The 17,244-nt window shown below is 43.0% G+C and overlaps 1 protein-coding gene across 1 annotated transcript in view; it reads left to right on the forward strand.

Annotated features, from left to right (window-relative positions):
- The window catches only part of HDAC11 (histone deacetylase 11), a 154,294-nt gene that overhangs the window by 3,977 nt on the left and 133,073 nt on the right, over nt 1–17,244 (forward strand). The window lies entirely within an intron of this gene.

The raw sequence follows: 17,244 nt of genomic DNA on the forward strand, positions 1-17,244 counted from the left end.
TTAGTGCATACTTATTTATTATGACATTTATAAACAGAACCACCATTCCTCATAAAACAATAAAATTAAGAAACATAAAGCATCAGTTATAATAGTAAAACCATACTAATAAAAGAATATTTTAAAATTACTGATAAATAGAATTTCTATTAATTAAAATCATATACATTTTTATAATTTCCCACACACCAATAATATTTCAAAACAGCACATATATCAAATAACACACAATAATTAAAACTAATAAGGATTTTAAAAAGCCCCTGCTGTCCATACATGGGAGCTCTAGATTTCCAGTCACCCTGATATTGTCGAGGATTAGGAGGTTATCCTCTCTCTCTCACACATACACTCACATGTCCATTCTCTCTCACACATACACTGTCACATACTTACATATTCATGCTCTTATACCCACCATAACCTCTCACTCTCACAGACACTGATACACTCTCAGGGTGTAAGACACTCTCCCCCCCCCTCCCCCCCACTCACACACACTCTTACTCCCCTGGATTTTCTCATACACACTCATGCTCTCACTCTTACTGGCTCCCTCACAACCTCAGAGCCTCTCAGATAAAACTCTATGCAGCAGAAATAATGCTGAATGTTGAGAATTGTGTTATGCAGACTAATCTGGAAAATGCACTAATTTCTACATGAGTCATAATGAATCAGTCCTCAGCTGCAGGCATCAATTGATTATCCTGGCTCCCTTTATGTTTGCCAAATACAGTTCATGTGTAACAGCAATCCTAATTCTCCACCAGATCAAGCTGATTTCACATCCCACTTCATACTTTGTCACCTTCAGCTGAGTCAAACAATTAATCTAATTACTGCCACTGCTGCCACGTGGCTATTGGGGAGACACTGATTGCTGCTATTGGCACTGAAGCCCATTCTGCTGCCTCCTCTGTGCAGGCCCCGTGGGTTTCCACTTCCTCCATGTTGATCTCGTACATTGTGAGATCCGCCATAGAGAAAGTGCTACTCTTGCACATTCCCAAAGATTACATGTGCCAATCAGTAAAAAGTATTTTTTTTTACATCTGCTTCCCTTTCTAATTTTTTGCCATTTCCTTTTATATTGCCTTTTTTTTCTATTTCTTTTCTCTCCACCTGTCTTCTTCCCTCAAACACACAGTCAGGTTCTCATTCTCACATGCATTTCTCTCTCACACACACATACACAGGCTCTCACTGGCACAGGCTATCTGAGTCTCACACACAGGCTCTCTCACACCCCCACATGCTGCCTTGCTCAAGCACAGGCTCTCACTCTTACATGCTGTCTCTTTCACACACACAGAGGCTCTCACATGCTGTCTCTGCAAACACACACAGTCTCTCAACTCATCTCATACTCGCACACACCTCTCTCTCACCTCTGGGCCTCTTCTTTACGGGTTGCCACAGGATGGGCTCTGCAGTGGCCCTAGTCTTCCCGGCCCCGCTGCTCCTCTTCTGCACGCGGCTGAAGCGCCTCTTCTACCCACGCGGCTGACGCGCCTCCTCCTTCCTCCCCATGCGGCTCCGGCAACATTTGTCTTCCGGGGCAGGGCAGGCAGGAAGGCAGTAGGAGGAGCACCTGCAGTGGCTGATACACCTCCTTCCTGCCTGCGTGGCTCCAGCAACATACGTCACTGCGACGCGCTACCTTTTTGGGCCATGTCTCTTCTCTTTTGGGGTTGGAGGAGGCAGGTCGCCAGCTTCGCCCCGCCTCCCCGCAGCAGCCGTGGCGCCACGGACCGGCAAAAAACCCCAACGGCCCGGTACTGGTCCGCGGACCAGTGGTTGGGGACCTGCTTTAGGCGCAGGGCCGGTGCAAGGGTATTAGGCGCCCTAGGCGAAACGTCAGCTATGCCGCCCCCCCCCCCCCCCGCCTCCACACACAATTAACTTACATTGTGCATTAATGAAAATAATGAAGTCTGTATTTATAACAGAACACTTATTTGACATTTTTATGCCATGTAAACCATTGAGATGATTTGTCTTATCGACGGTATAGAAACTCTTTTATAAATAAATAAATAAAAATATATAAAATAAACATAAACCAAAGCTATACTTGTTGCTCAAACAAAAAAAGCAGACACATCACATAATATTAAATAATTAAAATGGCAGTCAATCAAGAAAAATGAACTTAAAAAGCCATCTTTACTTACCCCCTCCAGCAGCTCTCTTACTCTTCTTCCATGCAGGCTGTAGTACACACCAGAAGCAGCAGTAGTGGCTAAGCTCTATACTAGGGGTCAGGAACCTTTTTGGCTGAGAGAGCCATAAACGCCACATATTTTAAAATGTAATTCCATGAGAGCCATACAATATGTTTAAAACTAAATACAAGTAAATGTGTGCATTTTATGTAAGATCACACTTTTAAAGTACAATAAGTCTCTGAAAATATTACACCAGGCCTTAAGACACCAATACATCTCCTATTAGGAAAACGGACCAAGTCAGGCTGCTATAGAGTCCTACACAGAAACAACACACCAGCAGAAAACCTCTCCTGAATCACGTGCTGTCCTTCACCTAACATAGAATAAAGAGACCAAAACGCATAACAAGAAGCATGCAGAAAAAACTGAATTGGAAACTGCAACAAGCCAGAGTCTCTGTATGCAGTGTAACAAAGGAAAAAAGAAACATCACCCATCCTTATAAAACAAATCAAGAAATATAAAATCATCAGCAGTAAAACTGTACTAACAAAAAGATCATATTTCGAAACAGCTGATGAGTGGAATATCCAATAATTAAAAACTCATATAAAACATTTCCAGATACCAACAAAATATTTAAAAATAGCAGACACAAAGACCCAGTAATGAAAAATAATAAGGATACAAAAATTTTTTTGCTCTGCATACCTGGGAACATTTGATATCCAGGTGTCCTGAGATTGTTCTGAATTAGCAGGAGGTGGGGTGGTTTGCTTGGAACTTTCTCCTCTCTCAGTCACATACCAGCGCTCTCTCTCACACTGGCTCTCAATGACACACCTATACACACATGCTCTCAGTACTCACATATACACATGTTTTTTCTCTCTCATATAGGCTCTTAATTACACATTTACACACATGCTGTCTATCTTTTCACGCTTACACACACACACAGGCTTTCAATCACATAAATACATGCTGTCTTTTTCTCTTACACACAGACTCTCATTCACATGCTTACAAACATGTCCTCTCTTTCTCTCATTTACACACAGGCTCTCAATCACATACTCACATGCTCCGTCACCTAAATCAGCTCTCAATCACACACAGACACACATGATCTCTCTCTCTCATTTAAACACATGCTCTCAATCACATACTCACATGCTCCATCACCTAAACCAGCTGTCAATCAGACACATACACAAATGATCTCTCTCTTACTTATACACACAGGCTCTTAATCATACATACACATGATTTCTCTCACACACAAAGGATCTCAATCATACACACATACTCTTTCACACAAACTTACACATACAGGTTCCCAATGGTAAACTTACATTCATGCTCTCTCTCTCACAGGCAGGCTCTCAATCACAGACATACTCTCTTTCACATATACAGGCTCTCAATCACAGACATACTCTCTTTCACATACACAGGCTCTCAATCATTCACATACATGCAATCTCTCACTCACACACACAGGATCTCAAACACACATGCTTGCTCGTTCATTCACTCTCTCTCTCCCCCACCCCGGGAACTCGCGGCAGCAGCAGCCTCCTCCTCCCAACGCTAACCTCTTCATTTTCAGCCCTCGCGGAGGCGGAGTCCCATCGGCCGCGGTTGAAACTCCATTTTCCTCCGAGCCGCGCTGCAGTCTTCTTCCCGTCGGACACTAGCGTGGCCTCTTCTTCCCGCGCAGGCACCCGATGACTCCAGCGCTGGCACCCGGCTGACTCCAGTCGTGCCCGGCGTGCTCTCTTCTCCTCCCCCCCCCCCCCCCCGCGGCCCGGAAGAGGAAGTGGAGAGCATCGGGTGCCTGCGCGGAAGAAGAGACCACACACTAGCGTGGTCTCTTCTTCCCGCTCAGGCACCCGATGCTCTCCACTTCCTCTTCCGGACCGTGGGGGGGGGGGGGGGGGCAGGAAGAAGAGAGCACGCCCGGTGCCGCTGACTCCAGCTGTCCTGCCGCGTTCCGCCCGGGCTGACAGCAAAGGACTCACATGCTTGAAAGCGCGGCTCTCTTAATTTTACCGGGGCAGTGCCGCCCCCGGGAAGCTGGCGCCCTAGGCGACCGCCTAGTTCGCCTTGTGCTTCCGCCGGCCCTGTTTAGGCGACCCCTGCGTTTTGGTCGTTCGACCCCCGCCGGGGTCGCGACCCACAGGTTGAGAACCGCTGTACTAGAGCTTAGCACTGATATTATGATAACATTTCCCAAACTAGACTTCTGGTGATGAAAGTCACTGATCAGAAGAGCTCTGACCAGGCACATGTGTTTTATATCCAGCTCCATCAGCCACTTTCCCTACTCCATCATCTAGTTGAATGATCTGTGTAGCTCGGGCAAGCAGTTAAAGAACATGCCATACTGAGTCAGACCAAGGGTCCATCAAACCCAGCATCCTGTTTCCAACAGTGGCCAATCCAGGCCATAAGAACCTGGCAAGTACCCAAAAACTAAGGCTATTCCATGCTACTGTTGCTAGTAATAGCAGTGGCTTTTTTCTAAGTCAACTTAATTAATAGCAGGTAATGGACTTCTCCAAGAACTAATCCAATCCTTTTTTTAAACACAGCTATACTAACTGCACTAACCACATCCTCTGGCAACAAATTCCAGAATTTAATTGTGCGTTGAGTGAAAAAGAACTTTTTCCGATTAGTTTTAAATGTGCCACAAGCTAACTTCAAGGAGTGCCCCCTAGTATTTCTATTATCTGAAAGAGTAAATAACTGATTCACCTTAACCCGTTCTAGACCTCTCATGATTTTAAACATCTCTATCATATCCCCCCTCAGCTGTCTCTTCTCCAAGCTGAAAAGTCCTAACCTCTTTAGTCTTTCCTCATAGGGGAGTTGTTCCATCCCCTTTATCATTTTGGTCACCTCTGTACCTTCTCCATCGCAACTATATCTTTTCTGAGATGCGGCAACCAGAATTGTACACAGTATTCAAGGTGCGGTCTCACCATGGAGCGATACAGAGGCATTATGACATTTTCCGTTTTATTCACCATTCCCTTTCTAATAATTCCCAACATTCTGTTTGCTTTTTTGACTACCGCAGCACACTGAACCGATGAGTTCAATGTGTTATCCACTCTGATGCCTAGATCTCTTTCTTAGGTGGTAGCTCCTAATATGGAACCTAACATTTTGTAACTATAGTATGGGTTATTTTTCCCTATATGCATCACCTTGCACGTATCCACATTAAATTTCATCAGCCATTTGCATGCCCAATTTTCCAGTCTCAGAAGGTCTTCCTGGAATTTATCACTGTTGCGACCCTCACTGCTCGACGTCCTCATTCCGCCCTCTTTACCTCTGTGGCGACTCCCTCCGGGTCTGATGGACGGCTGGCTGCCACGGTGTCCCTGGCCCAGCTCGACGCTGCAATTCCATCTTGTTCCGATGCCTAGGGTGTGTGTGCGCGCGTCCCGACTTGTACCAGCAAGGGTGCAAACCTCAGGGGCGTCCCTCTGAGATGACATTATCTGCTTCCAATATTTAAAGGTCTTTGAAAACGCTAACAATCTGAGTTAGTTAGTTAGTTAGTTATTTATTTAACACTTTTTTATACTGACCTTCATAGTAATAACCATATCGGATCGGTTTACATAGAACAAGGGTATAACTGAAGCAATAACTAAAGTAATTAACAACAGAGGTGAATAAGGCAAAGTTACATTTAACAAGTTAGCAAGGATATGGATAAGGATAAGCATACGGATACATACTCGCTTCGGCTATCCAAGCTACTCTGCCTCCTCTGTCTTACCAGAGGTACCCGCTCCTCGGGGTCCTCGCTCTTTTCTTTATTTTCAGATTACAGATAGGAACTGGTACTCGCTCCTCGAGGGCCCATGTTCCTGGACACTCTGAAGATTCTCTACTGCCTGGCAGCTATCACTGCTACAAACAATTGTGAGTTACCATCGCTGTCTCAGAGCTTTTCCTGGAACCAGGTACTCGCTCCTCGAGGGCCTAATCCTTTCCAGCTCCTGAGCTTACTTGAGACCTTACATGAGTTTTGCCATCTAGTTCTGTTCATGAACTCTGCCTACTCATTTTCTACAGTTTCTCAACAGCTCAGCCATCCTGGGATTGTTGTTCCAGTACCTAAGGGACTACAGCCCTGCTGGGCACATCATCTCACTACTGCTACCTCTGGTGGCTTCTAATAACCTGTTTAATAAAATAACTAATGTGTGTCTGTCTCCATACTCTAGCCTAGCCGGTGGTCCCTCTCTGGGTATCCTCCCGGGAGCATGGTCATCTGCCATCGGCCCAGGGATCCACCCACAACTATATCAGATTCTTTACAGATTGCTACTCCTTAGCAAGACAATATCTGAGACACTACAAGATTGTTGACTCCTCCCTCTCCAGGAGCCCACTACACAGAGCTTTCTCTACAGATTGCTCCTCCTACCTGATTGCTCCTCCCATCAAGCATCTTCTCCATAGCAGATTCACAACAGATTGCTATCTCCTCATGGAGATCCATAACAGATTGCTAACTTGAGCAGCAGATATATAACAATCACAATCTGCTTGTGATTTAACTACTCTGAACAATTTTGTATCATCTGCAAATTTGATTACTTCACTTCTTGTATTTTTTTTTCCAGATCATTTATAAATATATTGACAAGTACAGGTCCCAATACAGATCCCTGAGGCACTCCACTGCCCACTCCCTTCCACTGAGAAAATTGTCCATTTAATCCTACTCTTTGTTTCCTGTCTTTTAGCCAGTTTGTGATCCACGAAAGGAAATTGCCACCTATCCCATGACTTTTTACTTTTCCTAGAAGCCTCTCTTGAGGAACTTTGTCAAACACCTTCTGAAAATCCAAATATACTACATCTACCTGTTCACCTTTATCTACATGTTTATTAACTCCTTCAAAAATGTGAAGCAGATTTGTGAGGCAAGACTTGCCTTGGGTAAAGCCATGCTGACTTTGTTCCATTAAACATGTCTTTCTATATGTTCTGTGATTTTGATATTTAGAACACTTTCCACACCTAGTCATGACCTACTTCACTAAACAATTGATTGTCTTTAATGATATATTGTAACTGAACCTTTTGTGGCACCTGTTAGAATGTACTATAGTACGCATTCACCTACATTAATTTATGTGCCTACATGTAAACCGTTGCGATGGTATATAACTTAGCGATGGTATAGAAAAAGATTTTAAATAAATAAATAAATATTTTTCCTGGCACTGAAATCAGGCTAACTGGTCTGAAGTTTCTTGGATCACCCCTGCAGCCCTTTTAAAATATTGGGGTTACATTAGCCACCCTCCAGTCTTCAGGTACAATGGATGATTTTAATAAAATGATACAAATCTTTACCAATAGGTCTGAAATTTCCCTCATTATGTCCAGAAAAACCTTGCGGACAACAAAAGCTAAAGGTAAACCAGTGGAAACAAAAATGGTGTCTGATCTGGAAACAGTGATGCAAGATATGAAGGATGAATTAAACAAAAAAATGTAAAAAAAATGGATCTGCGGCTCTCGCAGATAAAGTAAACAAATTACAATCTGCGATAGATGAGCTATGTGATAGTCTTGAGTCTCATCGCAGCTGTATGGATGGCTTTGAAAATTGGGTGATGTGGTAACTAATGACAGATAGATTGGAGGCCGAAATTGCAGCGTTAAGAAAATGTCATTATACAACAAAATTGATGACCAAGAAAACCAACGTCCAAATAATCTGCGAATAATCAGAGTGCCCAAAACGGTAAATGATGCCGATTTGGTGCAAGCGTACCTACCTGACATCCTTGGCATCTCTCTTAAAATGGAATCCATAGCGATGGAGAGAGCCCATTGAGTAGGTCGGCCTTCTCAAGAATCAAACAGGATAAAATGAAAATCCTCACCGTGGTTATAAAGAGACTTGCCCGACAGTTCAGAAGACCGGCAGGCTTCTTCTGTCAGGTTTGAGAGATGCTTTGGGGTGATGCCATACCTCACAAGACCGTTTTGGACACTTTGCTATTCTTCTAGTGTGCCGTACGATTTTGTCTACTTGGATTAAGCCTCTTACACCACCTCCCATATCAGCATGGCATCACTGGATGACGTCTGCCTTGCAGATGTAGTGGTTGGACTTTACTGTGGGACATAGCAAGCCAGATAAGAGATACTGCGAAAGCTGGACTACTTGTTTCCAATTATTACCGTCCAACAAACAAAATTGTCTCCTTGCTACGGGGTATCAAAATAAATGGACATGATCTCTGTCCCTTAATATTTTAAAATGCTGGGCATAGTTGCAGCTTGCTTATAGATATGTTATAAGTCATGCAGGATATTATACACTGGTAGAGTAGGGGCTGCTCTGGGGGCTAGTCCCCTTTCCCACAGCAGCACCTGACTTCTCTCTAGTCTCTTAACCTAGCAAAAGCCCCTTTGGTCTTTGGGGGAAGGGTGGGATGGATAGGGATTGTACGCATGTGAGAAGATGAATGTCCTGAGTATCTGGGTATGTATGTGTTGAGAGAGGTCTGTGGATTATATGTTGGTATGGCTGGGCAAGGCCTCTTGCAGGTCTGCTGGGCTGGTCTGTAAGGTAGGGACGTTTGACTTTTACAAAATGGAAACTTGTAGTGAGGTTTTGACACTGCCCGGTGTCTTGGGGGAGGAAGTTCTGTTCTGTGTATTCAGGGGTCTCCCCCCATAGTTTGCTATACTTTTACTGTCTTCCACCTCAATGCTGCCATGTATTCTGCTCTTTTTGTACTATGTTGCAAGTCTTATCTCAATAAAAATTATTCTGACAAAAAAAAAAAAAAAGAGACTTGCTGACCAACCCACTTTGTTATGATGGATTGAAAATATTCCATTTTAACGATTACTTGACCAGAGTTTCAGAAAGCAGAAGAGCTTTCTCACCCTTCTGCATGGAACTGTTTTGATAGGGCATTAAGTTCACAGTACAGAGTACCCTGCGAAACTTAAATGTTTCATGAGGGCACTGCCACTGTGGTAACAACAAAAGTACAGGCCACTAAGTTTCTGGATTGACTAAATGCACCAGGAGGATCATGAAAATCACCGGTGGAACATTAGATGAAAATCAGGTTTATCCTACTAAATCCTGCAGTTAAGGATGGTTATGGTTTTTCGGATGGCACATTACAGATCCTGTTTCCCTGTGGACAAGAGGTTTGCGAAGACTGGGATACTTTTAAGTTTCAGGAGGTGATCTTTTTTTTTTCAGCGGCCTTGTTGTGATGCAGCACATTCATCTATAAGCTTCAGCTGGTGTGCTCGGCCGAATTGCGCTTCATAGGACTACTACCATTTTTCTTTTCTCTAGAGTGGATTGTGCTGGGTGTTGCCTTGCTTGGCCTTATTTGTTTTATTAGTTAAAGCAATCTGTTACGAGCGCGCGCGGGCGTCGTAAGCGGGTGGTGAGCCCTTGGGCCACGGCAGGACTCAAGGAGGAGCCCCAAGCCACACCGTGGGAGGCGAGCTGAGCAGGCATGGTGAGCCAGGCAGGCAGGAACAGAAGCAGGGAGTCCGACCCTCAGCCGGACCTGCATGCCCATGGTAGCCAACACGGGGAAGTTGACTGATGAACGGTCCTCCGACTGTTCCCGGCCCTTTCGGACCTGCCGCTGGGAACGGCAATGGGCAGCAGGCCGGACAGAGGCGAGGGCAGACAGAGTCCTTTACACTGAGATGTCAGACGGGGGCTAAAGCAGACATCCAAAACAGGCTGAAGCAAGACGTTGGAGACATCAGGGCAAGGGCTGAAGCGAGACATAGGAAAGATCCAGGCGAGCAGGAACTCCGATGCTGGGATACTGACATCCGAAGCCCCTTCGGCTGGCAGAAGCTCAAGAGCCCGTGGGACGAATCCCTCCTGTTGGCCACTCCAGGGCCCAACAGGACAGAAGGCTCAGGAACCAGACGAGGACGTAGGTCAAGGCAGAGACATGAAGACATCAGGGCAAGGGCTGAAGCAAGACATTGTAGACAAGGCAGGACGGAAACAAGGCACTGTCCAACAGGGCGCCCTACTCAGCCAGCACAGCTAGACTGGTCACGGACCACCCCGTCCCAGACGCGCCCTACACAGCCTAGGAAGGCTGGTCGCGGACCACGCTGAGGAAGGAGGGTGCAGGGAAACTCCAGGCGAACAGGAACTCCGATGCTGGGATACTGACATCCGAAGCCCTTACGGCTGGCAGGAACAGGAACAGACATCTAGGCACGGTCAGAAACAGACATCGAGACAAGGTACCATCTAGACACGGCAGACCACGGAGGACCTGGATCGGGAGAGGCCACAGACAACTGTGTAACCCAATCCGAAGGCAAACAGGAACTAACAAGCAAGTCCTTATATACTGGAGGTTGTAGACAACTCCCTGGAGGAGTTAGACGGGACCGCCCCTTGCTGGCCCTATAACTGGGGAAGAGAGCTGCGGGCCAGCCCCTAGAGAAACAGGCGTGGCTGGAAGCAGGAAGTCCAAACACAGGCACGACGCCACAGGAACAGCTAGGCCTCTCAGGCCCTGGAGCAAGTCCCGGATGGAACACAGGCGAGGCCCTGGCTACAGAGCGGCCTCTGGAGGAAGGTAAGAGACCTCCTGTAGCGCAGCAACAGGGGGGATCGCAACACAATCTCTACTTACTTTGTATTATTTTGGATTTCTGGCCACAGAAGATTTCCTATGAGATTTGATGGCCTTCCTGGAGTCCTCAAGTGGATATTCCTTGTTTTGTTTTTTTTTCTCATCTGTTCTTTTCAATGAAGACTGATACGATTTCCAGGGACATACTATAAAACATGATGGACAACAAAAGTGTTTTGTTTTTTTTTTCAATAATGATTATTTATTTTTACATGGTCACCTGGAAGACATAATCCCGTTCCTTGAAAAAAACAGAAGTATGGACTGGAGTATGGTGTTGTTAGCTATGCTGATGTTTGAATAGTGTGGAATGGCTGGAGGTATGTGTGTGGATGTCTGTGGGGTACTATCTTCTTATAGAACACAGTTTGAAATGTGGACGATAGTAAACAATCAACTATATGTGTTTAGATTATTTGTGATGGGGTGGCCGAGGCTGGGTGGCTTTGCATCAGCAAGGACCAGTATTACGGCTGCTATATTGTCCTGTTTCCATTTTGAGGGCTGGCTGATTTGAAAATTGTTTTTTAAAATGTAGATGGCTTCCATTCACCCATTAAAAGAAAGAGAAAATTTTGAATCTCTTTAAAAAAGCCAAATCAAATAATGCTTTTTTTTTTTTTTTTTTTTACAAGAGACCCACTTGTGTGATAAAGAACATGGGAAGTTCAAGCAGGACTGGGTGAGCCAGTGTCATTTTGTCTTTCTTTCTAGGAGACGGAGAGGTATTGCCATATTAATACATAAAAGCTGTCAGTTCTTAGTAGAGTGGAAAATAAATAAGGAGGGTCAGTATATAATATTAAAAGGAACGACTAATCTGCTACACTCTAGCTCACCATATACCTTCACTTTGGACGCTTGTTCTCTCGGTTTCATCCTATTTGCTAGCAAGTGGAAGGGGAGAGAAGGGGTGGGGAGGGGCTGGGGGTGGAGAGGGGGGGGAGACCACATTCTTACTTGTTAGTTGTTGTTAAACTGGATATTCCGAGGTAGGTCAGAAACCACCTGCCTCGGTGTTGTTTTACATAGTCATGCAAAACTCAATAAAAATGTTTGAACATAAAAGGAACAAGAGCCAACACTAAATTAATCCTGTGCAATGTCTTTGCACCCAATGTTTTCTCACAAACATTTTATTCTAGCCTTGTCTCATACTTTAAATACCATTTAGTGATTGGGGGGGGAAGATTTCAATTTACCTTTTTCCTTGGAACTGGATACTAAACCGGTGGATACTTCAAAGTTTTCACAAACCTTTTGAAGGGGTTCATTTCCTGATGAAAGAGAATTACAATTGCTGGATGTTTGGCGCACACTGCATCCTCTAGAGAAAGATTTAACGTTTGAGTCCCCCTTTCACAACTCATACTCCAGGATAGACTATTTTTTAATTTCATCTTCCCTGTTTCCTAAAGTTTATTCCACCTCTATTGATACTTTTACAATGTCAGATCACGTCCCTATAATTTTGGAGTTTACTATTGCTCCTCTGAAGGTCAAGGATTTCTTCTGGCATTTACAACCTGCCTTATACTATGATAATCACTTCACAAAGATTATTTGAGGAAAAAAATGAAATGAATATGCTGACTTAAATGCACTAGGGGATGTGACTAGTGAACTTTTCTGGTGTGTGGGGAAAGCAGTTCTATGGGAGACATATCATAGCTTACATAGCGCATAAAAATAAAATAAGGGATAAAGAAATATTGTAATTGGGAGATCAGTTGAAGCTTCTCAAGTCACAACATATATCTGCTATGAATGCAGAGATTCTGCAATTAGGAAACCTCTAAACCTCCTATTGTATCAAAGGGAAAGGCAATCTATCATGCATTATAAGAGTCTTCTATTTAGACAGGGCAATAAAGCCAGCAAACCTCTGGTACGCATGGTAAAAAATAATAACCAAAACATTTCCTAACGTCCCTTTCAAATGGTAAGGGTAATTTAAATTCCACTACGGATGGTATTATGGAAATTATGCTAGGTTTTCATCAAAACCTATATTCCGAGAAACCAGATAATGAACAGAAGGAGGAATTTATTTAGGGTTTGCCCTTGCAGAGAATATCTCCATTGCATGAACAGCTCTTGCAGAAACCTATCACTGTATCTGAAATTTGCGCTGTTATACAACAATTACCTCTGGCAAAAGCACTGAGCTTAGGTAGATTTGGTGCAGAATCTGATAAAACGCCGCAGGATGAAGTTGCTGATCCATTATTACAGACGTACAATGAATATTTACAGGCAGCCAATTTTCCTAAGGATATGAGTGTGGCCCAAATAACAGTGTTTGCTAAACCTGGTAAAGATTTGACGAAGCCTGGCTCGTATAGGCCAATATCTTTAATAAATGTAGATTTGAAGATCTTGGCTTCCTTGTTAGCTAGATGGCTTAATGTGGTGGTACTAATCATTGTGGCAGATTAATCAGTCAGATTTTGTACAAGGCAGGCATGAGGGTCGTAAATATTTGCAAACTCATTGAAGCAATGGGTTCAGGGGAAAAATGCAATCCGCATGGTCTTACTATCAGCCTAGACACAGAAAAAAAACACATTTGATAATGTTCAGTGGAACTACTGGTATATGTTTGACATTGCTCAGATTTGGAATCCCTGAATCTTTTATTCAGTGGATAAAATTATTATACACTTTACCTGCGGCTAAATTGTTGATTAATAATGTTAATTCCAGCCCATTTTTTCTGCATGGGGGAACTTGTCAGGGATGTCCCCTGTCTCCAATATTGTATATTCTTTCTATAGAACCCCGGTGCAAAAAGTAAAATTAGATAGTGACATTTACGGTTTTACCTTAGGTAAGTCCAAATAGAACATTTGTTTATTTGCAGATGACATGTTCTTGTTTCTTCAAGAGCCATTGGTCTCTCTTGAAAAGACTCTCACCCTCATTAAACAATTTGGTGTTTTTGCAGGACTAAAAATTAATTTTTCCAAGTTGGAAGCACTGCCAGTAATGGACAATACAAGGAATAATTGGGTTGGACACTTCTCTTTGGCTTGGTCGCAGGGGAAATTGAAATATCTAGGGGTTTGGATACCCAGAAATCTTTCTAAAATGTATGAGTTAAATATTACTCGATTACTAGACTCTATTGACGATCAATTACAATTGTGGAAAGAGTTTCCCCTTTCTTTACTAGGTAGTTATGCACTGTTTAAAGTGTCTCTCTTACCAAATTTACTATATAAATTGCAGATGCTTCCAATCTGGTTGAAATCTAAGGATGTTACTCACTTTAATTCAGCTATCATATGGTTCATTTGGAGGGGCAAAATAGGAAAATTAGTTATAAAACAGTTATGTGTTACAAAAAATGTGGAGGCTTATGACTACCACATTTTCATTTTTACAATATTGCTGCTTGCTAATTGCAATTTTGCTGGGAATGGTGTAAGCAGCAACAGTTTAAATAAGAAGTGCCTGATTTGATTGATGGTATTGTGCACCCTTTTGTGGCAATAAATGTGTTGCCTACATAGGATACAATTCTGTCACCGCAGCTTAAAAAATCATGGATTGATTAGATATTAGCATGGAGATATATGTGTAAATGGGGAGGAGACAACCCTTATGCTACTGACTTAATTAAAATTTTAGGTAATTCTGCTTTTGTTCCAGGACAGAACAATGCATTATCTAAAAAATGGGAACAATTAGGCATAAACAATTTGGGAGATTTTTATTGTACATCACAGGATACCATAATGTCTTTTTTGAACAGCTACAATATGTTTTTTTTATGTATTTGCAAATCAAATATTATTTTCATAAAATCTTAACTTAAAGTGGTCAAGCCTCTTTCCCAAACTTCAATTATAGCAATAAGAAAACCATTGAATATACAGCAGAATGCTTTGTCATTTTGGTATAACATTCGGGTCTGTAAAGAAACATCTCTACTGTCCTCTCTTGCTTATTCTTGGTCATTTGATTTGGGGAAGAAACTGGATGAAAATGATTTGGTCAAATGCTTTCAAATTGCTCATAAAACACCAGTCGATGCTCTACCACAAGAATTACAATTCAATCTGCTACATAAGGCAAAAATAGAGTGAGAGCTTATAAAAAGAAGGTGGTGGATTCCGAGATGTGTGATAGATGTAAAAGTCACAGAGACACATTTCTTCACCAATTTGTTTTGTGTCCTGCACTGTTCACATTTTGGGTAGAAGTGCTGTCCCTTATAGAGAAGGTCATGCATCAGAGACCACCGTTTTGTGATGTATTTTTGTTGTTAGGCTCAGTTAAGTGGCTACTCGACACTTCTAAACATATGATTAAATATGTTTGTATATTAATATTATTGGCTAAAGCTACCATTTCATCCCAGTGGATCTAACCCAAAAGCCCATCAAAATTTGAATGGTTTCTGAAAACTGCTGACTTGGATGCAAATGGAAAGATTAGATGCACTTCTCACAAATAGAAAGCTTCATCCAGTCTATAGGAAATTATGCAATGAAACATACTTCTGTCTACCTGTTAATTTCCAAAAATGGGCTAACCTCAAGTGGCTGTTCCACAGTATTCACAAATAAGGTTTAGCAGTTCCTGTATGGGAAATACAGTATGTTCATATTTTTTATTTATAAGCTTTTATATACTGACATTCATGAAAACATATCATATCGGTTTACATATAACTCAAGATTGGAAAATACATCGAACAGGGTGATTTTAAAAGGATAAAAACAGGGTGATTTTAACAGATAATAGATATTATCATATCCATTAATAAGATTACTCGTGTGTGTGTTAAGGATGAATGAATGTGAATGGTGTGTTTGAGTGATGAGTTTTTGAGTTGCGTATATTGTTTTGGGGTTTTTTTTGTTGTGATGAGTGGTGGTCATGGTATAGTTTGTTTTATGCTGATAAAAGTAAATATGGGACTTATACATGGTAAAAATTCAACTGAACAAGCTGTTTTTTCATAAAAAATCCTGGTTTATCTGGGCTGTTTTTCATTTTTTATTATTGACTGGACTATCTGTGTGATAGACTTTGGAGATTCTGTTGTGTTCGCATGTTCATGTTGCTTATTTACACGTGTATGCCCTGTCTGGATAAATAAAAAAATCCCAAATTTCCCAAACTAGTGATTCTGGGCAACTTTAACTTACATATAGAAAACACAGCATCCCACACTGCTGATTTACTCACCACCTTGATAACTCTAGGTCTCACTCAGGCTGTTAAATCCCCAATGCATGAAAAGGGGACACAATACTAGATCTGATTTTCCACAGTGGGGGGAGGGGGAGGAGTCCAAAACATCACAAGGATGGCATTAAAATAACATCACTCTCATGGACTGATCACTCATTTTCTGTAGGCAGTAAACTTTAAGCAAGCAGGTAAGATCCTTGAAAGTAACCTGGAAAAACAAAGGCCAGACCCCTGAAAACCTATTAAATGTCCCGGCCTCCCCCCCCCCCCCCTTCCCCCAATGGATGGGAAGCTACTATGGGTAACCGCCCAGGTTAAAAAATGGAATGAAAACCTAGCAAAAGCCCTGGACAAAATTGCACCTTCCCCCTTGAAGATGCTCACCTGCGCACTTGTAACAAGCCGCTGATCCCAGACTGCTACACCTTAAATCCCCAAGCCCAGCATGGAGTCATGTTTTCTGTAGCAATGTCCTGGTAGGGTTCCAGGCTTCCTCCTTCTGGGCTTATACTGAGGTTTAGACTAAGGGCATGCAGCAGTCACCAGTTTTATAGGCCCAGCCTCCAGGACTTCCGGTGCCGCCGACTGATGACATCACTGCTACTCTGAAATAAAAGGAGGCTCAGTTCCCTTGATACGTGCCTGAGCAATAGGACCTGATCCTTGGTCTTGTGCCATTGTGGTTCCTGGTGTGGCTTTTCTGTAGTATTCCAGCCATACCTTGCTGCTGTCTCCGTGTTGCAGTCTACCTGTGGTGTCCCAGCCTTGTTCCTGACCACTCTCTCTGCCTGCTGTCAGTCCTGAAGCCTGCCTTTGCTGACCCTTGTTCATTCCTGCCTGCTGATAATTCTGGCCAGCTCATTCCTGCCAGTTAGCTGCTGCCTATTGGAGCCTAAACAGTGCTATGTGCTGATTAGACTGTATCAATCCAATAGTGGCCCAAGGGTCCATTCACCTTGAGTTGCAACAATTTGCTCAGGCCATGGACCCTGCTCTCTTTCCCCTGCTGGAGTTTCTGTGGAATCTGTCGCAGATGGTTCAGCAACAACAAAAGAACCAAGATCACATTTTTGGTGTCCTGCCAGACCTGTATCTGCGATTGAATAAACTACAGTCCCCTAGTAATGGTCGCACCATGTTTAGCCGTCCCATGACTGGTCACTGGCCTT

This window comes from Rhinatrema bivittatum, chromosome 4 (genome assembly GCF_901001135.1).
Source record: "Rhinatrema bivittatum chromosome 4, aRhiBiv1.1, whole genome shotgun sequence".
In the NCBI taxonomy this organism is placed as follows: Eukaryota; Metazoa; Chordata; class Amphibia; order Gymnophiona; family Rhinatrematidae; genus Rhinatrema; species Rhinatrema bivittatum.